Source organism: Lepus europaeus, chromosome 19, assembly GCF_033115175.1.
Source record: "Lepus europaeus isolate LE1 chromosome 19, mLepTim1.pri, whole genome shotgun sequence".
Lineage (NCBI taxonomy): Eukaryota > Metazoa > Chordata > Mammalia > Lagomorpha > Leporidae > Lepus > Lepus europaeus.
Window position 1 is genome coordinate 48433695 of NC_084845.1, and position 26344 is coordinate 48460038.

The 26344-nt window shown below is 38.6% G+C and overlaps 1 protein-coding gene across 2 annotated transcripts in view; it reads right to left on the minus strand.

Annotated features, from left to right (window-relative positions):
• CDH8 (cadherin 8) overlaps positions 1–26344 on the minus strand; it is a 393065-nt gene that overhangs the window by 233963 nt on the left and 132758 nt on the right. The gene's annotated exons all lie outside the window — the stretch shown is intronic.

Sequence of the window (26344 nt, forward strand, 5' to 3'; positions counted from 1 at the left end):
CCAGATTTTTCATCTGGGCACAATCACTATTTTAGTCATTAAACAGAGACCATAAAGAGTGCTAACATTCTAGGCACTATTCAGATGTGACTTTGGAGCAGGAGACACTCTGTACCTATTTCTCATAACTTCCAAAAATTTTAAGAAATGACCACAGGTCAGTAAAATCACAAGAAAGCATGAAATTTGAATCAATAACTTTCCATGTAAATTTTAAGCAAGTAGTGTCCAGGAAGTACCTTCAAGCATCACAGGATGATCTAAGTAATCATAGCATCTACTATGATGTTCTTTTACGTCTTTGGAAAGCCACAGGGTTGCAGGCAAGCTTCTCTGCCAGCCCATATGCCCTCCAGGGGACAGAGTAATTAAGGCAGAATACTGGGGCCAGCATTGTGGCACAGCATGTTAAGCCACCTCCTAAGATGTCAGCCTCTCATATCTAAATGTTAGTGCAAATTCCTGCTGTTCCACTTCCAATCCAGCTTCCTGTAATGTGCCTGGAAGCCAGCGGAGGATGGCCCAAATACTTGTAGCCCTGCTACCCATATGGGAAACCCTGATGGAGTTCCAGACTCCTGGCTTCAGCCTGACCCAGCCATGGCCATTGCAACCATTTAGGGAGTGAACCAACAGATGGAAAATCTCTTTCTCTGTTTTCCCTCTCTCTTTCTCTCTCTTGTCACACTGTCTTTGAAATAAATACATCAATAAGGAGCCGGCGCTGTGTCATAATGGGTTAAAGCCCTGGCCTGAAGCTCCGGCATCCCATATGGGCACCGGTTCTAGTTCCAGCTGCTCCTCTTCTGATCCAGCTCTCTGCTGTGGCTTGGAAAGAGTAGAGGATGGCCCAAGTCCTTGGGCCCCTGCACCCATGTGGGAGACCTGGAACAAGCTCCAGGCTCCTGGCTTTGGATCGGCGCAGCTCCAGCCTTTGCGACTATCTGGGGAGTGGACCAGCGGATGGAAGATCTCTCTCTATCTCTCTCTCTCTCTCTCTCCATCTCTCTGTAACTCTGTCATTCAAATAAATAAAATAAATTTAAAAAGCAGAAAAAATACATGAATAAATCTTAAAGAGAGAGAAGAAAAGGAAGAACATTTACATGATGTGACCTTGCTTCATAAGCCAAATTCATAAACATGCATCTTGCAAAGCAGATTTCTCACAAAAATATGAGAAACATGGCAGACATATCATATGTATTCCCTGATTGAGGTAACTAATAGAGTACCTGAAATGTAATGTATTGGGTGAAATAGACATTTGAGAATTGGTGTTTGTTTACAGCCCTTGTCTCTTCTGTTGAGGAACAGTGTTTTGATTTTTTTTGTGGAACTCTTTTACTTAGACTAGGGTTAGCTCTACAAGCACTAAGTATACCGAAAATAGATCATTGTAAAAATTAAGAGTTGAACTCCAAGAGGGATGGGGAAGAAGGGCTAGAACATGGGTGGGTGGGTGGGGGAAGTGCCACTATGTTCCTAAATCTGTATATATGAAATACAAGAAATTTGTATAACAGATAAAATTAAAAAAACAAAAAAGGAACAGGGCAGAGGAGTTCTCTGGGGTATGAGGATTTAGGATTTATTAACTTTAAATCCATAGTAAGATATTTATATCCATCTCACTCTTTTTTTACCCCTTCTGAATACACTGAATATAGTATCACAACTGTATGCCGGTATGTGTTTAACACCTTGCTGATACTTCCTAACATTACTTACATAGGAGGAACAAGAAGGTGTGAGGGTTAAGAGCTTAAGCAAGCAGCGATGTCTATACAAAAGTTAGTGACACTTGTATATTTACATATGTTTCATATTATACATATTTAATATTATACTTGTTGCAAATTTGCCTTCTTATTATAGCAAGTGATAACAGTAATATCTTTTAAAATCATCATTCATATATAAATCAAAATGTTATGATAGGTTTTTATCAAGGCAGGCCTTATGCAGGTTAATGGCATGTTTTTATTGGACAAAAATCCTAGAGGTAGATCTCAATGGACTAAAAGTGGATTCAGTGCTTTGTCTAAGGAAACTAGCAGGGATTTGCAACAAAACCTGCTGACTCCAGAGAATGAATTCTTAACCACTAAGACTTTCTACTTGCAAACACAGCTTTTAACTCTGAGACTTCATTGTATATAATTGCAGGTACTCAATAAAGGTTTTTCCAATGTATTTGATGACAAAAATTAAAGAAAATACAGAAATTGGGGTTGAAATGAAAAACAATAAAATAAGTGGGAAGTAGAATAGTAGGAAGGTCTCTCTCTCTCTCTCTCTCTCTCTCTCTCTCTCTCTCTCTCTTTGCAATGAATTGTAGTTATTATGAAAAGGTAATATGGTAGGGCCAGTGCTGTGGCATTGCAGGTAAAGTCACCACCTGCAGTGCTGGCATTCCATTTGGGTGCTGGTTCTAGTCCCAGCTGCTCCACTTCCGATCCAGCTCTCTACTACAGCCTGGGAAAGCAGAAGATGGCCTAAGTTCTTGGGCCCCTTCACCCACGTGGAAGACCTGGAAGAAGCTCCTGGCTTAGGATCGGCGCAGCTCTGGCCGTTGCAGTCAACTGGGGAGTGAACCATCAGATAGAAGACTCCTCTCTCTGTGCCTCTCCTTCTCCCTCTGTGTAAGTCTTTCATATAAATACATCTTAAAAAAAAAAATAGGTAAGATGTGATTGAAGTTTGAAGTGGGTGAGAGACCTCTAAGTTGTTCTGCTTGTGTAGAATCACTGTTGGCTTAAGCAGGAGATGGTGTTGGTGTTACCTCAGAAAAACAACTCTGTCCTTAATGTGGAAGTTTCCACTTAGTTGTCTTAAGGAAGATATATAGTTAAAGGTAACCCAACATAACAGAAATATCATTAAGATCGCATTTCGCATTTCAGGAGCCAGCACTGTGGCGTTGCAGGTAAAGTTGCCGCCTGCAGTGTCGCATCCCATAAAGGTGTTGGTTCTAGTCCCAGCTGCTCCTCTTCTGATCCAGCTCCCTGCTAATGTGCCTGGGAAAGCAGTAGAAGATGGCCCAAGTCCTTGAACCCCTGCACTCATGTAAGAGACCCAGAGGAAGCTCCAGGCTCCTGGCATTGGATCGGCCCAGCTCTGGCCATTGCAGCCATTTGGGGAGTAGACCACCAGATGGAAGGTTGGTCTCTCTCTCTGTCTCTCTCACTCTCTTTGCCTCTGCCTCTCTGTAACTGTTTCAAAAAATAAATAAATACATCTTAAAAAAATCATGCATCATGTTTCAAACCATAAGACAAATAGGAGTATGATACAAATTGACAGAATAGGTGAATATACAAATGAATATTTTCACTGATTCATATAAATATTCTATAAACTTGGTAAACATAGTTCACAAACTTGTTAGGGTTGTTGAGAGACAAACCAGATGTAAAAACAAATAGTATATGTGCTCGTTGTTTTAAATACAAATCAGGTAAAATTTATCTATGAAGGGGTAAGCGCTAGGTAAGCAGGAATTATGCCTGCAATGCTGGCATCCCATATGTGTACCTGTTCAAGTTCTGGCTGCTCCACTTCCTATCCAGCTCCCTGCTAATTGCCTGGGAAAGCAGCAGAAGGTGGCCCACATGCCTGGGCCTCTGCACTCATGTGGGAAACCCAGTTCCTGGCTTTGGCTTGGCTCAGCCCTGGCCATTGTGGCCATTTGTGGAGTGAGCCAGCAAATAGAAGAACGATCTCTCTCTCTTGATCTCTCTCTCTCTCTCCCCCTTCCCTGCTAAGCCTCTTTGTAACTCTGCTTTTCAAATAAATGAATAAATCTTTAAAAAATAAAACTTATCTATACTATGAGAAATGAAGATATCAGTATTCTTATGGGAATAAAGAGGAAAGGGATACCACAAAAAATTTGTGGGGTAAGTTCTGCTCTTATTTTTTATTTGGATGCTGGTATCATAACCCTTTCATGACATATGCATCTTATATGGACATATATTTGTATGTGTTGCAACCTTTGAGTATTAAATACTTCAGTATGGATGCTAAAAATAATTATGCGAGTGAATAAAAGGAGAAAACGTAGAGAAGCCTAAGAACAAACATTGCTGTCAATACTAATGAAAAATCTAAGTTACCAATGCTCTTAATACTAAATTAGGTACTGGAGACATTCTTGGTTTCCTATCACATGGTTTCACTTGGCATGCTACATGACTCATCTTAAAAGGCCCTCACAGGACACTTGCATAGTGTTTACGGAGCTCTGAGATGTTGAATGAACAGCTCTTAAAGTGGATATAGGTAATTCTCCCTTCTTTTATTTTTGACATTGTAATTTGTTATGTAGACATACATATGTGGGTGTATACATAATACATATGTATGTGTGATATTACTTAACTGTTACCTAACAGTATTAGCAGCCCTAATAATTATACAGAAATAGCAACCTACCTACAAGAAAAAAAGAAGAATCCTAGTATGATTACCATCACACAGACTATTCTGTCAAGGTGAGAAAAAGGACAATAAAGACATGCTCAGGAATAAATTTTGTCCTTTGTATTCAATCATGATCATCTAGTTTTTTCTGCAGTAGTAATCTTCAAAAGGCATAGAAGACCGTAGTTTCTTACATCCATTAGTAGGATCTGTGCATTTAAATGGATGGAAGACTGACATTGCAGTTGGTGTGAAGTTTTTTCATACTGCATGGAGAATATTCCTACTCATTCTCCCAGTTCAAGGAGATGCATGATCCTTTAATAAGCTTGGTGGAAGAGACATCCCACTCCCCACCCTGGAACTAACTTTCTCAAGGAGTTAACATTTCAGCTCAATGCTTTGATCTGTGCAGCAGTCAATGAAAGATGAAGAAAAAGACATGCTTGTTTAAGCTTGTATTATAGCTTGAAGATCTGTGCTGCATATTATTATTACTCACACCATGCCTTACTCTGAGGAACCATGATCTTTCACAAGGAAGACACTGGGGATAGTGTCTTTTTGAAATATAATAGTAAGCCTTTTCACCAAGATGGCACCGAAGGCAAAGAAGGAACCTCCTGCCCCTCCTAAAGTCGAAGCCAAAGCAAAGGCCTTGAAGGCCAAGAAGGCAGTGCTGAAAGGCATCCACAGCCACAAGAAGAAGATCCGCATGTCCCCCACCTTCCGGCAGCCCAAGACACTATGCCTCCGACGGCAGTCCAAACACCCTCAGCAGAGTGCCCCCAGGAGAAACAAGCTTGACCACTATGCCATCATCAAGTTCCCCCTGACCACGGAGTCGGCCATGAAGAAGATAGAAGACAACAACACACTGGTTCATTGTGGATGTCAAGGCCAACAAGCACCAGATCAAACAAGCTGTAAAGAAACTCTATGACATTGATGTGGCCAAAGTCAACACTCTGATCAGACCTGACGGAGAGAAGGTATATGTGCGGCTGGCTCCTGACTATGATGCTCTGGACGTTGCCAACAAAATTGGGATCATCTGAACTGAGTCCAGCTGGCTAATTCTAAATATATGTTTTTCCACCACATTAAAAAAATATATAATAGTAACGTTCACAGGGCTGATGTGGGCATACACACTGTTTCTCTTTACATACTGTTTGCATAGCCAGGAAGAAAGATGTGTCTACATTCCCTAATACACCCAAATTTCTTCAAATAACTCATTTTCACCCACAATATCCAGTAGACAATTTTATATTAAGACACTTTTGTTTTCAGAAACATAATATATGTACCTCCCTTCTTTGAGCTGTCATGTATAGATGGATGGTGTATCATGGAAGCCGTGGATGGGAACTGCCTAAGGCTCAGTGTGTTTCTTGCACTAGAAACTAAGAAATCAAACAAGAACTTTCAAAATCTCTCATTTTTATCTTGTATTTTTTGCTTGTTCTATCCTCTCTCACTTCTCTGTTTGTTTCCCTAATGTATACCAGGACAAGATTATATCTACCCAATAATTTCCTGTATCACATCTTAAACGTTGACCACCTTCTCAGTCTTCATGGCAAAGGCCCAAAGTTAAGGCAAATTGCATATAACATGGCCAAATGTCTACCCATGCCCCAGAACAGATCAAACCATATGCAAACCCAGTATTGGTTTCCCACACTGTCAATAGAGAGTCAAAGAACCAAGTCAGCACAAGAAAGGCAGACAGAAATGGGCATTTCACTGCAGCCATGAAACACACAGATTCTTCTTAGGTGGTTGTTGACTACCAGCTGCTCATTCCTCTATTCTTTTTCCACACACTTACAAACAGAAGGAATACTTAGGATAACATTTGTTGTGATAAACTGGGAAAAGACTGTCCATGAACAGATTTTCAGAGAACAGAAGCAGAAGGACTAATTTTTTAAAAAAGATTTATTTATTTGAAAGAGTTACAAAGACAAAGAGGAAGAGGTAAAGGGGAAGGGGGAGGGGGAAGGGAAAGGGGGAGGGAGAAGGAGAGGGACTCAAACCAGTGGTCATATGGGATGTTGGCATTGCAGGCCATGGTTTAAGCTGCTTGCCACAATGCCAGCCCCCAGAATGACTCATTTTTGGCAGTAGAAAGGAAAGATAAAATCCTCCTGGGTAATATTTCCCAAAGGCATTGAAGTCTGAGAGCATTTTAAGATAGTTTCCACTTATAATATGATCATTGCAACCCACTCAAGTACTCTTCCTCTTCAAATTGATTGCTTTCCATTCTAGGTTTTCTACCATTGTTTTTCTGGATAACCAAAAAAGAATACTTTTGCAGTGTTCCACAGATTGTTGATAGGATATCTGTAGTCAGGACTTTGGTTTTGCTAGTTACAATAGACTTCTTTATCATGTTAAATTCTATGAGAAATATAAAAATTGTGTACATTCTAAGGCACACAATAATAATAATAAATATTACTAATTTTTCTTACAACTAAGATGATACTTTTTATTAAATTAGCCACTTGATTCCCTCCAGTGTTAAATGAGGAAATACTACTACTAATATTATTCAATGAAAGTCAAATGAGTTAAATATTACAAATCAACAATTTAAAGTATTTTTACAAAGCAATAAGTTTGAATCATGCTACCTATTATTACAGTAAACAGAATTTTCAAAATATTTGGGAAGAGTAAGAGAGATTTCACACATCACACACAAGTGGGGTTTATTCCAGGTACACAGGGCTTGGTATATATTAAAAATCATCAATGTTTTCCATCATCTCAACAGACTAAACAAAAAATGTGTATGTATTGTCAAAGCATTTGACAAAATATACCTGTTCATGCTAAAACTCTCAGGAAACTAGGAATGGAAAGGAATGTCTCCAACTTCATTAACAACATATATAAACAGTATCAACAGCTGGGCCAGCACTGTGGTGCAGCAGGTTACACCATGGGCTTCAACACTACCATCCCATATGAGCACCAGTTCAAGTCCCAGCTGCTCCACTTTGATTCAGCTCCCTGCTAATGTGCCTGGGAAAGCAGCAGAAGATGGCCTGAGTGCTTAAGCATCTACATTTATTCAGGAGATCCGAATGGAGTTCGTGCCTGTTGGCTCTGACCTCACCCAGGTCTGGCCATTCTGGTCATTTTGAAAGTGAACCAGTGGATAGAAGATCTCTCTCTCTGTTTCTCTATCTCTCCCTCTTTCTCTATAACTATGCGTTATAAATAAATAAATCTTTTTTTTAATGTCTTTCTTATTTTATTTTTTTTCATTTATTAAACTTTTATTTAATGAATATAAATTTACAAAGTACAGCTTATGGGTTACAATGGCTTCCCCCCTCCCATAACTTCCCTCCCGCCCGCAACCCTCCCCTTTCCCGCTCCCTCTCCCCTTCCATTCACATCAAGATTCATTTTCAATTCTCTTTATATACAGAAGATAAGTTTAGTATATATTAGGTAAAGATTTCAACAGTTTGTCCCATATAGCAACACAAAGTGAAAAAACTACCGTTGGAGTACTAGTTACAGCATTAAATAACAGTGTACAGCACATTAAAGACAGAGATCCTACATAATATTTTTTTAAAATTAATTAATTTTCTATGCCATTTCCAATTTAACACCAGGTTGTTGTTTTTTTTTTTTCATTTCCAATTATCTTTATATACAGATCAATTCAGTATATAATTAGTAAAGACCTCATCAGTTTGTACCCACACAGAAACACAAAGTATAAAAATACTGTTTCAGTACTAGTTATAGCATCACTTCACATTAGACAACACATGAAGGACAGATCCCACATGGGGTGTAAGTACACACTGACTCCTGTTGCTAACTTAACAATTTGACACTCCTGTTCATGGCATCAGTAATCTCCCTAGGCTCTATTCATGAGTTGTCAGGGCTATGGATAAATCTTTTTTAAAAAAAAATAGTAATAGCTAATAATTAATGGTGAGAGGCAGGACATTTTAACCCTAAGATTATGTCTTAGTTTTGGCTGCTATAACTATTTACCAGAACCTGGGTACTTTAAGCCACATACATTTATTTCTCACAGTTACAGAGGCTAGTTTTCCAGATATGTTGATGTTCTGAAATCCAAAATCAAGGTGCTAGTAAATCTGGTGTGGTGAGGGCCTACTGCCCAGTTTACAAATGGCTTGGTCTGTTGTTGTATCCCTACCTGGTAGAAAGAGGATTAAAGAGATCTCTAAAACCCTTTTTAGTAAAACGTGAAAGATTTATGTGGTCTGAAAAGAAACCAGCATTAAAAATCCCTCTTACAAGTGGACGAGTTCATGAGGGCTCCACTCTCAGAACCAAATTACTTCCCAAAGACCCCTCTTCTTAACACTATCATATTGAAGGTTCTAATTTCCACATACAGACGTCAGAGAGGCACAGGCATACAGCCATGAACACAACCAGAATAAGAAAAGATAATTCTCTCTCATTACTCAAATTCAACCACAAACTACAAGTCCTAGCTCATGCAGTAAGATAAGAAAATAAATAGGGGCCGGTGCTGCGGTATAGGTTAAGCCTCTGCCTGCAGTGCCGGCATCCCATTCAGTCCCCGCTGCTCTTATTCCAATTCAGCTTCCTGCTAATGGCTGGGGAAGGAAGCAGAAAAATGGCCCAAGTGCTTGTGTCCCTGAACCCACATGGGAGACCCAGAGGAAGCTCCCAGCTGCTGGCTTCCGTCTGATCCACCCCCAGGCTGCAGCGATTTGGGTCATGAACGAGCAGTTCTGACTCTCTCTCTCTCTTTCTTTCTCTCTCTCTCTTTCTCTCTCTCTCTCTCTAACCCTGACTGAAAAAGAATAGAAGGAACTTGCTGGAGACCCCCAGACCTGTGTCTTGCTTCTACAGTGCTTGAATGCAAAAGGCCCAGGGACTGTGTTATAGGCTTTGACCACTTTTTGATCCCCTCCCCAGCTACAACCTCAGAGAGCACTTGTGGGCCATTTCCTGCATGGAGGACCACAACACAGGTTTTGTTATGTGTCTCCATATCCTCGAGCAACCGTGACCTCCCAGAATTATTCCACAGAGGAGGAGGCTGCCGTCAACCGCCTGGGCAATCCGCACCTGCAGGCCTCCTACCTCTCTCTGGGTTTCTATTTCGATCCTGACGATGTGGCTCTGGAGGGCCACAGCCATTTCATCTGCGAGTTAGCTGAGAAAAAGCGAGAGGGTGCGGAGGGAGCCAGCCAGCGTCTGGAAGACGCAAACCCTGCGTGGTGGACGCACTCTCTTCCCAGACGTGCAGAAGCCTTCTCAAGGTGAGTGCGGCAAAACCCTGGACACTGTGGAAGCCACCTTGGCCTGGGGAAGAAGCTGAAGCAGGCCCGCTTGGATTCTGCCGGCACAGACCCTCAGGTCTGTGGGTTCCTGGAGAACCACTTCCGGGTCGAGGCGGTCTGCGGCGCTGGGCGAGTATCGCCTCTAAGGCTCGCTCTCAAGACCGACCAGGAGCGTCCGGAGCCCAGCGGACTTTGGGGGCCCTCCGCATCTCCCGGTATCAGGGCTGCTGCCCAACATTTTTTGCCAGCCACTGGAAAGGGTTTTAACAGCCCTAGAACCCTCTACCACACCTTGGACCAAATAGAAATAAAAGGGTTTTTTTGTTTGTTTGTTTGTTTGTTTGTTTTTTGCTAAAAAAAAAAAGAAGAAGAAAAAGAACGAATAAAAAGAAAAAATATAAAAAGAAAATAAATAAAAACCATACAAATTTGAGGCCGGCGCCGTGGCTTAACAGGCTAATCCTCCACCTTGAGGCGCCGGCACACCGGGTTCTAGTCCTGGTTGGGGTGCCGGATTCTGTCCCGGTTGCCCCTCTTCCAGGCCAGCTCTCTGCTGTGGCGTGGGAGCGCAGTGGAGGATGGCCCAAGTGCTTGGGCCCTGCACCCCATGGGAGACCAGGAGAAGCACCTGGCTCCTGGCTTCGGATCAGCGAGTTGCGCCGGCCACAGCGGCCATTGGAGGGCGAACCAATGGCAAAAAGGAAGACCTTTCTCTCTGTCTCTCTCTCACTATCCACTCTGCCTTCAAAAAAAAAAAAAAAAAAAAAAAAAAAAAAAAAACCCACCATACAAATTTGAAAAGAAGATATAACATTGTCTCTATTTGTGGGTTAAATGATAGATTACATAGATAATGTCAAACAGTACACAGGAAAAACTCCCTGGATCTGGTAGTACAACAAAGTGACAGGATGTAAGGACAACACATATGGACCATTGCTTTTCTATACACTAGTAATAACTGGAATTTTAAATGAACAAAATGGTAGTTAAAAAATCAGGAAACACTTAAAAGTGCAAAAATGCTTTTTGTTCATGAGTTAGAAGGCCCAATGTTGTTAAGATGTTATTTCTTGGGGCTAGTGTTGTGGCATAGTAGGTTAGGCCTCTGCCTATGGGACTGGCACCCTACATGGGTTGGAGTCCTAGCTGCTCCACTTCTGATCCAGCTCCCTGTTAATGGCCCAAGTCCTTGGGTCCCTGCACCCATGTGGGAGACCCAGAAGAAGCTCTTCGATCCTGGCTTCAGATTGGCCCAGCTCCAGGTGTTGCAGCCATTTCGGGTCTGTCTCACCCTCTCTCAGTATGTAACTCTGCCTCACAAATAAATAAATAAGTCTTAAACAAATGAGTTGTTTCCATGAGCTCAGAAAGTGAGGAATTCTTAACAGTTAATGCTCAGGGGGCTTTTTGAGGTGGTAAAACTATTCCATGTAACATTGTTATTACAGACACATGCCACTATGCATTTGTCAAAATCCACAGAATTTTATAGCACAGACATTAATATATGTAAAAAATAATTTAGGAGATTGGAGGGTCACAGAATGCGATGCAAACTATGACAATATAATATAACTATATTATAAATACATTTTTAAAATCTGCCTTCGGATCAGCGCAGCGCCCCGGCCACGGCAGCCATTGGAGGGTGAAACAACGGCAAAAAGGAAGACCTTTCTCTCTGTCTCTCTCTCTCTCTCTCACTGTCCACTCTGCCTGTCAAAAAAAAAAAAAATTTTGTCTAAGAAGAGTATACCTAAGTAATTTTGAGAATGAATTCAGGGGCCAGTGCTGTGAATGTAGGTAAAGCCACCGCCTGCAGTGCCGGCATCCCATAAGGGAACAGGTTTAAGACCCAGATGCTCCACTACTGATCCAGCTCTCTTCTGTGGCCTGGAAAAGCAGTGGAAGATAGCCCAAGTCCTTGGGCCTGCACCCACGTGGGAGACGCAGAAGAAGCTCCTGGCTCCTGGCTTTGGATTCGCTCAGCTCGGGCTGTTGCAGACATTTGGGGAGTGAACCAGCAGATGGAAGACCTCTCCCTCTCTCTGTGTCTCTGTCTCTGTCTCTCTCTGCCTCTGCCTCTCTGTAATCTGACTTTCAAGTAAACCAATAAATCTTTAAAAAAAAAAAAAAAAAGAAAGAAAATGAATGCAGCATATAAAACCAAAGTAAAAAATAACTGCCCATAGCATCAAAGTGCAGTTGATAACATTGGTTCTTACAGGGCTCTGGATCACAGGCATGTTGCATGCAAGCCATTAGGTATGGGGACAAAACACAAGTTAATATACACACGTATCCTTGGCCTTATTCTATCAGCTGAGTGGTTCTAGAGGCAAACAAAATTCAGTAGCAAATAGTACAGCTAGCACCCAAATCTTGGTTTCTAACATCATTCATTCTCCAATGAATGGAATCAGGGCTCCTTGGAGAAACAGCTAATTCTAGATTAGGGCAATGACTGTATGACCATTTCACCCATATACAGTAAATTTTAAAGTTATCACCGATCATTAAATCCATAGTAGTATAACATTCATAATCACTGGTTGAACAAAGGTAAAAAACAAAGTTTTACAAATTATATTTGCAGCAATAGGTGTTAACATTCCCACTAAACTAGGGGCTTTTTGCTTTTTACTTGTTAAACTTCTTATTTGGTCAAATATTAATAAACCTTTTTATTGTCATGTAAATTTAAAATATGTTATCAAAAACTTTAAAAAAAAGAAAGGGGGAAGACAGGAGGGTGGGAGGAACAGAATGTTATTATTTTATTAGAATTGTATCTACAAAGCACACTGAATATTTTAAAAACTAAAATTTAAAATAAAATAATAAAAAATGAAAATTAGCTAAGCTAGACATATATTTCTAAAGATTTCTTCTTTATGTGACCCATGTTATAACTAGCATGAGATTCTACAAGCAGAAGCGGAGAAAGTACACAAGGTGAGGGTGAGCATTAGGCACTGGGACAGCTCACATGTGGTTCAGATTAGCAAGTTCACTGTGTTGGCACGGAGCAGCACCTGTGCTCACTGCTCCTTCAGTGCCAATAGGCCTTTCCCCTTTAGGATTGCTAGTCCTCAGCCGGGTCCATGTGGAGCTCTGCGAAAATGAGCACAGACTTCTCATGCAGGTTCTGTATTTCATGGAAATTTTAGGGATGAGAAACAGAGGGAAGCTCCAGTTTGTCATCATGGATTTCAGTTTGTTTTCTTGGATTCCTAGTCTTTTGTAATTTTTTCCCAGCTTTCTACCTAGCACAAGAGGTAGAAGGAATAGATTTATATACCTCAACTCCATAACTGTATAAGGTCTGACCCTTGTAATAACACTCTTGTCCTATGAACTGTTCATGGTTCTACCTCTCTGACCAGGACCTCCTACACAAACATGTGGTAAGATCTTAAGTAAACTTTTATAGTTCTATTTCTCAGTGTTTGCATTTGTAAAATAAGAATCATAAAATTTATATCATAAAATTGTTGATAGGATTAAGTGAATGCTTATGCACAGTGCTTAGTATTTTGTACAGTTATTAAATATTAATCTCTATGTAGCTGTAAAATAATTATGCATTATGTTATACCTAAGCTAATAATATGTCTTCAGATTGCAGAAGGAATAATGGATAGATATGCCAACACATCTTAAAAACCTTTTATGGGGAGGTGTTTGACACAGTGATTAAGATGCCACTTGGGACACCCACATTCTATATTGTAGTAGCCGACTTGAGTCCTAATTTCTCCACTTCTGATTCAGCTTCCTGCTGGTGTATATCCTGGAAAGCAGCAGGTGATGCCTCAAATATTTAGATCCCTATTTATTTATGTAGAAATGTGGGAGATCTGGATTCGGTTCTGTGATCCTGACTTTGGGCCATGGCTGTTGCATGTATTTGAGGAGTGAGCCAACAGATGGAATAGCTCTCTTTGTTTGTTTCTCTGCTTTTCAAAGAAAATGGAAAAAAATAAAATAAATTGTTGAATATCATTTGGTGTTACCTCTCAAAGCCCAAAGGTAATTCCTGAACTCAAATCACTTCTGCTGCTTGCAAAGATTCCTTAACTGGTAGACAATGATGAGATCCTGAAAGAAAGGCAGGATTATGAAGAGAAGATTCCATGGCCATGTTCCTTGACAAAAGCAAAATTAATAAAATAATCTGCGGCCGGCGCCGTGGCTCACTAGGTTAATCCTCCGCCTTGCGGTGCCGGCACACCGGGTTCTAGTCCCGGTCAGGGCACCGATCCTGTCCCGGTTGCTCCTCTTCCAGTCCAGCTCTCTGCTGTGGCCAGGGAGTGCAGTGGAGGATGGCCCAAGTCCTTGGGCCCTGCACCCCACGGGAGACCAGGAGAAGCACCTGGCTCCTGCCATCGGATCAGCGCAGTGCGCTGGCCGCAGCGCGCCTACCGCGGCGGCCATTGGAGGGTGAACCAACGGCAAAAGGAAGACCTTTCTCTCTGTCTCTCTCTCACTGTCCACTCTGCCTGTCAAAAAATAAAAAAATAAAAATAAATAAAATAAAATAATCTGTAACAGTGGCATAAGTTTGGTTATACCAACTGTAAACTTTTTCAGTGCAGACAAGGGTTGAAAGCTCCTCTTTGAATGGGGGATGCAGCTGAGGGCCATATGTCTCATAAAATCCATATGTTCTCACCCACAGACTCATATTGTAACTATTTTTTTTTTGTCTTTTTCAGGACATCCAAATATATGTCAAATGTGCACACACACATACACACATTTACATCTCTTTTCCCTATAGATCTACATATTTATATTTTAGCTCTTTGAACAATTTTGCAAATCTTTCCTATAACTTTTAACTGTTGGATGATGTCTTAATCTTACACATAGCTATCTTGCCATACTAATTTCTTCATATTTTTCTCTATGTGAAGTTGCTGATAAAATAGAAAAATATGCCACCAATTCATAAAACTATAATTGCTAATCAGACAAATAATAAAAGCATTTGTTTGTAAAAATTAAAGGGTGAAGTCTCATGAATTCAGAGCTAAAATTTATTAAGCCCGTGATATATATGTATCAGAGTTAAAGAAATAATAATAACACATACATACATAAGGACTCCAGGAAACCTCTACTGGATGTGAAAGACAGGTTCTGAGGAGAGAATTCCAAATCCCAAAAATATATTGACAAAGATGTGCCACATTCATTTTCAACCAGGCTTCAGAATTTCACAAATGCATGTTTCGGAGCTGCCCTGACACTCAGTTAATTCATTTCTCTGTCAGGCTAATGTCAGCCAAGGCTGAATTCCATGAGCTTTACTCTCCTGCATCACTTAATTCACGACTTTTTAGAATGGACATGTAACAACAACAACAACAACAACTCATAACACTGTGAGTCTTTATGCTAATTTATAGAGCTCTAGATACACACTTGGCTTGAATAACTTAAGGAAGATTTGCCCTTTTGTCTCTGATCCATAAATATTTTGAATTCTAAAATATTAATTTGCATACAAGGGCAAAGGGTCATGAAAGGCTACAGGATCATGAAACTGACTGAGCAGAGTCTCACCTGAGTTTCTCAACCTTCCATCCATAATACAAAACATTTTCGAATGGTTTTGATTTTCTTTATGATAAGTACACACTTGCTGATTTGGAAATACTTTCCAGTATTTAAAGTACCAGAACATTACTTAGATGGGAAGCCATAAATGTCTTATTTTCCTGAGAAGGCCTCAGAGTAGGAATGAATAAATTGTTGGTCATAGACGATTTCTCAGAGAGCAGGGGAGAAGGGTATAATATTCAGAGACATTAACCAAAATATCAAGATATAACACGAGCCAAAGTGTGACTGAACAGAAGATATGCTTCTGAAGAACATAGTCAACGTTCAAATAATCAAATTAAGTTTAAAGTAATTCTAATAATCAAGTACAGGGAATGAAAAGAGGGGGAAATTCAGCATTGGCTTCTGCTGTGAATAGACCTATAAACCATTATTTAATAGGTCCACAGATGGATTGACCTGGATTAAAGGCAAATGTTGAAATATATCATCAATCTTGCCTCTTCTCTTAGATATTGTTAATCCTGAGTCAATTTTTCAATTCAACTTTAGCCCTCCAGAACACCAATTCAAATTATGATTTACTTGTGAATAGGAGATAGAGACTTCTAAATTACCCTGAGCCAAAAAATCACTTTGCAAAGGGAGCAACCCAATGGGAACAGGGTTTAGAGGCAGAGATGGTTAAATTTGATTTTAGTAGGTTCAAATTTTAAGCATTTACTTATTTTAATATACATTTTATGTATTACTATTTGTATAGAACAAAAGCAATATCAGTCATTAATACTTGTAAAATCAAAGTATTTATCACATTTTCTTATATATTGTTTTGATGAATTTTTATTGGTGAGTGATTGAAAATCCAACTTCTAGAGAGAATTCAAAGATTTTTCTACTTCTCACTTGAAATTCTTAAGTCCATAGATCAATTGAAAAAGAGGATACCTTGAAAAGTATCTAATTTATATCAGTAATGGAACTTCAAACAAAGGTAGATATGAGGCTGCTAAGACAGTCTTTAAATGAATAGTGTGGAAACCTAAATATTTTAAAAATGATGAAAGCAATGTTTTTGTAGACTATGTAACAAACTTTCCAAAGATATTCTACCTCTGTTAGTGTTTTTGTACATCCATTTTATGGAGTAAGATTTATACCAAAGAATCTTAAAATGAAGACATCAGAGATATGGGCTGATAAATGTAAAGTCCTAAAAATTAGTTACCCCATTAAGGCTGGGCAATGGATTTATTGTATTTTTGTGTCATCAATTATTTGACTAATAAAATGTAATATTATAATTACAGAAGTATAAAAGACCAAGCATTAAAGAGAAGTGATGTATTTTAGGCACCTTTCACAAATCACTGTGACCAAATTCTCCATTTGGATACTCTGGTAACTAGTAAACCCATAGACCATTTAGAGAGATTTTGGACAATCATGAAAATCACCATATTTGAAACCATTGCTTCACTTTCATCCCAAGATTAAAACAAACAAAAAAGGTATATCTCTTATACTAACTGTCAACATATCCCCAATGAAGGTTTAGCTTTTTCATGCAGACTAGAAACTGCAAAATATTCACCCCACCATAGAGTTTTGGAAGCACAGCTGTTACAGGCATTCACATCAGGTACAGCAGCTGGATTTCTTTTGAGAGTGTTTATTTCAGTCCTCATGATTTCCCGCCCATGTTTTCCCAAAGAATTTCAATTCTGTTCGTCACTCTGAATCAAACATGACAAAAAGCATAATCAAATCCAAGATATGTTTTCCCTATTCCTTACTTTGCATCACTCCTTTAAAAATAGGGATATGTTGCTGAATCCTTTTAAAAGCTATCCTAAAGAGAGAAAAAGAAAGTCACAACCTCTAAATTATAAAAAAGATGAGTGTTAGGTTTAAGACAGTTTGTCAGTGTGTACATCCTTTGATCTTTTAGGCTTATGTGACATAAGTTGTTTCTTTAATAATAAAAAGGAATATGAAAGTGAGTTTCTTTAATTATTACTTTGGGAATATTCTTTATTTGGGTCTAAAATATGAACCAGAAAATGACCAGAATAGCAAGCACATCCATGTAGGCTGCAGTCATCATAATTTGCAATTCACTTCTTAGGAACTGTAAATTTTACTATTTAGCTTAATGCAAAATTAACATGTGGTCTTGCATAGAAACAAAAATGTGTCCTCATTAGATGTGTGTTTCTAAGACTTTTGTAAAATGAAATCCTGTAATGGGGTCATACAGATGTCTGAATCTCCAAAAGGGTATAGAATGTGAATTATCAAATTATGTTACACTAATACTATAAAGACTTAGGAAGAGTAGTGTCACTTTTTATTTGTTATTTTCTTATATAGCATTTTAAATTTTTTGGCACTACATGTATTTTGAATACACATTAGAAAATGTTTCTGTAGATCTATTATGTTAAGGAACAATCTAGGCATAAGTATATAGGAGAACTAAAAAAGGAAGAATCATGAAGTACTGCTTCCTTTCCCTGATTGCTTGAAAGTGCCTGATTAGTTCATTGCAAAAGCTGCTGGGTGTGGCTAGTGCTACAAGGTCCACATCCTCGCCTCTAAAGAAAAGTAGGTGGAGAAAGAGCGGGTCAGGAGATAAGCACTAGTATGGAGAAGTCTAAGAATGGGTGGAAGGAGCAAATGGAGATGAATTACTACATGGGGAAGGAATGATTCCATTAACAAACAAGTTAAGAATGAGGAGACCCAGCCTTATCACTGTAAGAGAAAGGAAAAAGTCAGAAGGTACCCTGTGATGTTGCTTTAGAATTGGGGGTAAAGAGGTGAACTCATGGTATTCAACAGACAGAGGGATTATATATTGGTCTTCTAGGGAATCCATGACAAATCATCACAAATGAAGTTTCTGGAAACAAATTTTTTTTCCCTGACAGTCTGGAGTTCAAAATCAAGGCATTAGCAGGCCCAGGGTTCCCTGAAGGATCCTATCACACGCATCCCTGCTACTTGTGGTTCCTGCCACGCCTTGCCTTGTGGTGGCATAACTCCATTCTGCTTCCATATTCACCAAGGCCTTCTTCCCGATGTCTGTGTTTTTAAAGGATCTTTTTATGAAGACACAAATCATTGGATTTAGGAGCCAATCAAGTCAGGTATGGCTTCATTGTAACTAATCACATCTGCAAAGACTCTCTTTTCAGGTAAGGTCATAATTTAAGCTTCTAGCGGCCATGAAATTTTGGGAATATTCAGTCCAGTACATATAGGGGTGTGTGTGTGTGTGTTCCTCCGTTCTTCCTGAGCTCTGTCATGTCCACTGAGAAGCTTTCAGTACAATGAAAGCCCATAGAAATGAACACAGCTAGTATCCAGATTTGGCATGTTAACACAACTCTCTTTTAAATGGAACCAGATCTCTTTATATAAGTGGTTAATTCCAGCACTGGGCTTGAGAAAGTACAACATGAAGCTGAAGTAATTTATTGAGCCAGAGATAAGAATGTGCCCAAAAAATGATGGAGCTTTATCAATAGGACAAAGAATCAGCTTCAAGGACATGTCACAGACAAGTCTCAGATAGGCTGAACATCATGATAACTAATAATTCAAATTTGTATTATAATTCATTAAATAAAACCATAACCTAAAAAATCAATTAATGTATATACACAACCAAATAGATGAGAAGACAATTTTTCCTTGTAAAAGAATGTTAGCCAGTAAGTGTAAAGAAAATAGCAAATTTAAGAAAATCACCATTTTCAGCTCTCATAATAATAATTAGTTCAGCTAGGAAACTTCAATCAATGATAACATTTTGAGTTAGAAGTTTGATGAGGAATAAGATATTTACATGAGCTCAAATCATCTGCACATAAAGTACTAAGCAAAAAGACAGAGAAAAGTAACTTTGCAATGGAGAATCTCCTTAACACTGTCATCAAAGTTATTGTCACCAAAAATAAACCAAAATCTTGGATTGCTTGATATAAATCAGAGATATTAACCATGACAATATTGTCAAAAAATGCATATTCTGAATCTAATGTAACCTGTTCTCAAAGAAGCATCAGACAAAACCCAGTAAAGGGATTTATAAAACAATGATTCTATGAAGATCAAGTAAAAAAGTCATGAAGTAAACAAGTGACTGAAGAACCATTCCAGATGAAGGATTCTAATGTAATGAGCTCTTATATGTGATCTTGTTACTACAAAAGGACCCTACTTCGATAATTAGAGACATATGAAGTTTCTGTATTTGATAAAGATGATGTGTCAATATTAATTTCCTAATTTTTATGATTTTTTGTGCTTGTATAGAGAAACATCCATTATAAAGAGATAAAGGAAACATGAACAATTTATTCTCAAATGGTTCAGCAAAAATATACTTGGATTACACTTGCAACTTTCTCTAAAATTAAATATATGATAAAATAACAGAGACTCAAAACAAGTAAATGTTTATATAGACCTTCCTCCAAAAGTACCTTTGAGGAGTAATTACTATAAAAGGATACATTTACAAAGGGAAGACATTTAAAAGGAAAGAGAAGAGAGAAGAATGAGAATTACATATAGCTATGTTTTCCAGAAGTAAAAAGATTGAATTATTTAATAATTCTAATGTTTTTCATTGTTCAAGGAGAGCAAGTTCACTTGAAAATTATATAAGCTTGTCTATAGTAAGATGTGGAAAGCAGTGATATTTGCCTTTTAAAAATATATGCTTACTAAACCACTTTTTGACCTTCTGATATTTCAATTACTATTGGATTTTTTTTGGAGGGGGACTGCATTATTTTGTACTCATCACCAGAAAATCTAGAGTCAATTCAAGCCACTTTATTTTGTCTTTATCTTCAACACATTAGCAGCACTTCAGCCCCAGCAACTCACCACATGGCTTTTAATTTTTTGGTTATTAGAATTTCTGTGTGATGTATTGTTCTTAGATTTCTAATGTACTTATATTCCCACCATGAAAATACTTCACTCAAAATTCTTATCCAACTTTCCTCTCAGTTTATCAATGTAATTTGTGAAGTATGCTGACCTCCAGAGCCCTGCCACCTTGGGAAAACACATTAACTGTTATAAATATGCAGCAGAATCACGGTGCTCGTATAAACACAAATCTCCAGAGATATTATCAAAAATCACTAGAGCGTGCCGGTGAAGCCCAGGGGAGGCAAAGCCAGATGTCTGGACTTAAATGCCCACTCTTTCACTTAATATTTGGCTTTTTAACAGCTATTATTTTCCTCATTTTTGTGATTAAAAATAATGAGTAGGGAAACTAATATCACTGCTAATACTCCCAGATTGTTATGGATATTTGAAACATTTAGCATAGTAATGTTTAACACGTATTAATCGTCAATAGAGCAGTCTTGGACCTCAAAGGAAATGAATAAGATCTCAAATGTCATTTTTGATGGAACCATATTCAAAGCAATGCCACAATGCACATCAGCTTAAGCAGTACTTGGTTCTCTCATTTCTTTTCTCCTATCTTCACTTGTAGAAAAGAATGGTATTCATTCGAATTTGTGAATTTGTCAAATGCAAAGTCTTGTTGAGCAATTTTTCATTAACTCTGGTATTCATTTCACACAGATAATTTATTGAATTATTTTAACTGAGGTAAATTTCGTAGGGATGGTTGCAAATAAAGTAATATTTATTGGGCTCCAACTCTTTTGTAGGCCAAGTAGTTAGCACTCAAAATATAATGAGTTTTTCCAAACCAGTAAAGAGGGATTATTGTATATACTGTTGAGATAGAGAATGTAAGATTTAGATAGGCTATGTTACTTAACAAGTAGGTCAGATTTGGAGCTAAGTAACCTCAGAGTCAACTTCAAAGTCCAACAAAAAGTTCAGTTTATCCAAGCTCAGGTTTATACATACAATTAGAATTTTTAAAAACCCTTTACCCAATGTACAGTAACATTAGAGATGCACATTTAATGTACATATTCATATTTCTACATATAAAGTATGTGGAATTAATCAATGAATGAAAATTGCCACTGAAAAACTAACTTCAACAATGCTAAGCTGGAATCCACTAGTAAAAGCAGACGAGTTTACATGCTTCCTTTCATGCAGTATTGCTATAAGAGTGAATTCTCATCAAGTCCTGAAATTTACAGCATAATATAAAAGAACTGTGTTTTCAGCTTCCAAGGAAGATATTTCTAAAATAATTTGGCTGCCATTTGGGCAAATATATATGTGTGTTTCGTCCTGACAGCCTGTCAACTGGCAGATAGCTCTTGAACATCACATTCATTTCACTTTAATATTGGTAGATTTCTCAATTAGAATTTTATTTTTCACTCTCTCCACAATGTAATCCCCCAGTCCTCGCTGGCATTCCTCAGAGCCTACAGGTGCAAGTGTTGGCATTTCTGCAGTAGCAAAGGAAGAAAAATGAAAGAAAAAAGGAGAGGGAAGAGACAGTCTGAGAAACAGTGGTAATGGGGAGAGAAAGGAGATAGTAGCTGACCTTCATCCTGATATTCACCTTCATGAGAAATGAAGGGAATGATTCACACTTGACAATAAAATAATGCCGCTCCCTCTGCTTCCTTTAACCAGAGATGCTGGAGTCAGAGACCGGACGCCTGATGTATAAAATCAATACATGAGGAAAGTTCCAAATATAAGAAAGGGAACAGAGTCACAAAAATAATTTTAAATCCACAACAACAACCAATCATGGAACTCTTATGTACTTTATGGTATTCTTTTTGCTTTGTATTTTCTCATGCAATTCTCAGAGTGACAGCAGGATGGGAATTATTATCCTTGCATTGTAACTTGAAAAAAAATAAGCAATAATTTAACCTCTCTGAACTTCAAAGTCAACCAGATCACAAGGGATGGAACTAGAATTTAAACTCATCCTTGTAACACATTCTCTGTGAGTCTTTGGAAGATATGTTACAGGCCATATATATTTATACACACACAGAGACATACACACACATATACATATATATATTTATTATATATATTCTGGTTAATACTGATTATTTCTGTATCTCTACTTTTTAGCGAGAAAAGCAGATTAAAATGCATATATATATATTTACAAGTACACAGTTGCAACACATTCTGCGCTATATATTTTTAAAAATACATTTTTAAATATATTTTGCATAGCAGCAGGTTAAGCTGCCACTTGCTACACCAGCATCTCATATCAGAGCTCCGGTTCCAGTTCTGGCTGCTCTGCTCTGATTCAGTTTCCTGCTAAGGTGCCTGCAAAGGCAGTGGAGGATAGTCCAGGTGGTTGGGCCCCTGCTATACACATGGAAGACAGGTAAGGAGTTCCTGACTTGTGGCTTTGGCCTGGCCCAGCCCTCACTTTTGTGACCATTTGGGGAGTGAATCAGTGGATTCTCTCTAACCCTCCCTTGTTCCCTCCCTCTAGCTCTGCCTTTCAACTAACTAACTAAATTTTTTAAAAAGCCTTTTCTGGGTTAAAATGGCATTGGTATTTGCAGAAAGTTGTGGGGTTTTCATTCTCAACATATTTATCTTACACATAACTCATTTGGACCGAACTGGGAGCCTCTGACACAGTTAGAGTCAATAGCTGCAGACTTGGCATTAAGATCTAGGAATCATAATAATGCTCCAAAAATAACAGCTTCCCTGCCCATCATTTATTAGCAATTAAGATAAAAGGTGTTGTATGTGTTGCAGATACCAAGAGCTTTTTCTTTCAAATAATCCTCCTGTAATATGGATGAAAAGATGAGCTGTGCAAGTCCTTTGACCTAAATGAGTTGAGCAAAGAATATGAATAAAAAAGAAAAGAAAAAAATGTTTCTCAGTTTCTGTTTGTATATTAGAATCTAAAAGAAGTGCAAAGATGAAGGTGTTTTAATTTGTTTGTGTGTTTCTCTTTTGTGATAATGGGGAAGGTAGGGAGAGAACTTCCTGATAGTAAGGCATAATAGTTTTCTTAGGAAAGGTGTTATTTTAGGGGCTGGGGCTGTGGCACAGCAGATAAAGTCGCTGCCTGCAGTACCAGCATCCCATATGGGAGCTCCTTCTGGCTGTTCCACTTCTAATCCAGCTCTCTGCTATGGCCTGGAAAAGCAGTAGAAGATGGTCCAAGTCCTTGGGCCCCTGCATGCATGTGGAAGACCCGGAAAAAGCTACTGGCTCCTGGCTTCAGATCAGCACAGCCATCTGGGGAGTGAACCAGGAAATGGAAGACTTACTCTCTCTCTCTCTCTCTCTCTCTCTCTATCTCTCTCCGCCTCTCTGAAACTCTGCCTTTCAAATAAGTAAATAACTCTTAAAAAAAGGTGTTAATTTAGCCTGTCATATAGGAGAAATTCTATTTTGATCAGAAGGAAAAACTACATAATAATAGAATACTTTGCAAAAGAGGTAAATAAAATGGAGTTCCAGCAGGAAAAATATAAGTGTAGGACATCAAGACCTGAAAACACCTCTGATTTGCTGTCACAATAAGACTATCTAACGTTTTAATATGGGTAGGTGAAAAACTTTTTTTAAAAGAGTGTTGTACTCTCTCCTGATCCTCTCTCTCTTACTCTCTCACCTTCTTCACCCCCCCCCCAATCCCAAGCCTGTCAGGTTTCTCCAACAATAAACCTTTCCTCTAATAAAAAAAAAAGAAGAAAAAGAAAAAGGAAAAGGAAAAAATTAAGAGTGTTATAGCGTAACAGGTTAAGCCCCTACCTGCAGTGCTAGCATCCCAGATGGCACCACTTCATGTCCCAGCTAGTCTACTTCAAATCCAACTCTCTACTAATGTGCTTGGGAAAGCAGCAGAAGATGCCCCAAGTACTTGGGCCAACCACTGCATCCAAGCGGTATATCCGGATGAAGCTCCTGGCTCTTGTCTTCGGCCTGCCTAGCCCTGGGTGTTGCAAACATTTGGGGAGTAAACAAGCAGTTGAAAGATCTCTCCACCCACCTCTGTAACTCCGACTTACAAATAAATAAATAAATCTTTTAAAGATAAAATGAAATAAAAATTTAAAAAATTAGAGAGAGAGAGAGATCTCAAATGAAACCAAGCTATGAAAAGTCTCCCCTGGCTCAGGAGCTTGGAAATTAATCTATAAAAAAAAATGCACCACTGGAATGTGAGGGAGATTCTTCTTCAACATTAATTCATTAGTTAAGAAATAGCAAGGTTAGAACAAATTATACAACTTGATAGGTCATTAAAATAGCCCATGGAGAAGTATTCAGATCTTTTGAGGAGGGTGATGATGAGAATGAATGAGATGATACATTATCGTTGTATTATGGTCAGGAGTAACTGGAATTAGTTGTTAAATGGGTAAAATATACCACAGCTTTAAGGAGAAGAAAAGATTGAATAATATCCCTTTCATGAGTAGTTCATATGTGGATTTTAAAGTATATTGGGATAACTGATTAAATCACAGGTTTCTAAAAGCAGGAGAAAACAATTTCATAATGAAAGATAAGTTTGATTTAGTATCTTATGTGTTTCCATTTATTTGAAAGACAGAGAGAGAGCGACAGAGAGAGAGAGAGAAAGAGAGTCAATTCTCCCCTTGCTTGATTCACTCCTCAAATGCCCCCAACATCCTGAGCTGGATCAGGCCAAGGCCAGGAATCAGCAATTCCAAAAAGTTCTCCCATATAGGTGGCAGGAACCCAAGAACTTTGGACATTATCCGTTGCCTTGCAGGTTGAATTAGCAGGAAGCTGGATAGGAAGCAGAGTAGCTGGGGCTCCAACCAGCACTCTCACACGGGATGTGGGCATCCTAAGCAGTGGTTTCACTTGCTGCACCCTGACTTTTCCTGCCCTGTCCCCAAGTCTCATTTGTAAATGTGCTGTGTGAGCTTTCTTAGGAGCACACATGGGAATATGTTCATGAAGCAACTGGGGAAGTGGTTACAACATAAGCAGGCAGATGAGGTAGGATGTATGATTTTAAAGCCATTCATATTAAAGTTTCTGAAGACAAGATCAAGAGAGAAAAAAGATGGAAAGAGAGAGGAAGAGAGAGGGAGAGGGAACAAAATAAGAAGAAACAAGAGGAAGAGAAGGAAAAGGAGAAGGAGGAAGAGTAAAAGGACAAGGGCAAGAAAGAGGAAGATAAATGACAAAAGGTTAGGGAAAGGAAAATAACTGTGAGGGACAAAATAGCTGTCAGGAGGTAAGAGACAAAATAATACTCATTAAACCTAGAATGAGCAGACCAAATCAAGGAGAAGAACTAGCATACTGTCCTTTCTCGGAAATGCAGTAGAACAAGATGCTTGCAAATGAAGGCCCTTTAGATTCTACCCAGAATATTTTTTTCTCTGAAATTTAAATCCCAGCTAGCTTCTACCAGGAGTTTTATAAACACAGACACACACACACACACGCACACACACACACGAATAGCAATGGATTGTTAAAATAAATTAAAATGTCAAGACCACCCTGGGGAGGGAAGGATATTCTGTACTGTACCTGATAATGGGCATCAAATTTAAACCTGAAAACCACAATCAATACTTTGCCTTTCTTTGTATCTGCACTGAAGATGTTACTAACGACACTACTCATCCATATTTTTTCTTTCAGTTCTCATCTGTAAGTATTTCTCATTTTCCCACCAGTTTGATTTTATTGTATAGAACTTATGAACATGGTTCTGGGTCAGGTTTTTCTTGGGCAGACAATTTAATGCTAAATTGAAGGGTTTGGAATGATGATTCTGCATGCCTGTATTTAACAATTTTGGACTACAATTTGTATCTCATCAGTGTTTTTCTGCGCCTCATCTTGTTTACCTGCTTCTAATTATTTGACTTGTTATATATATAGCATATACCCTTCCAGGTTGTCTTAAACGCAATTTGAAACCAAATATGGTATGTGTTCGTACATAAAAAGATTTCTGTAATCTTACACTTTGTATGTGGGAGTCTTTTCTGCACATATTGTTTGTGTTACTATAACACAAAAAAAAAGCCGTAGAA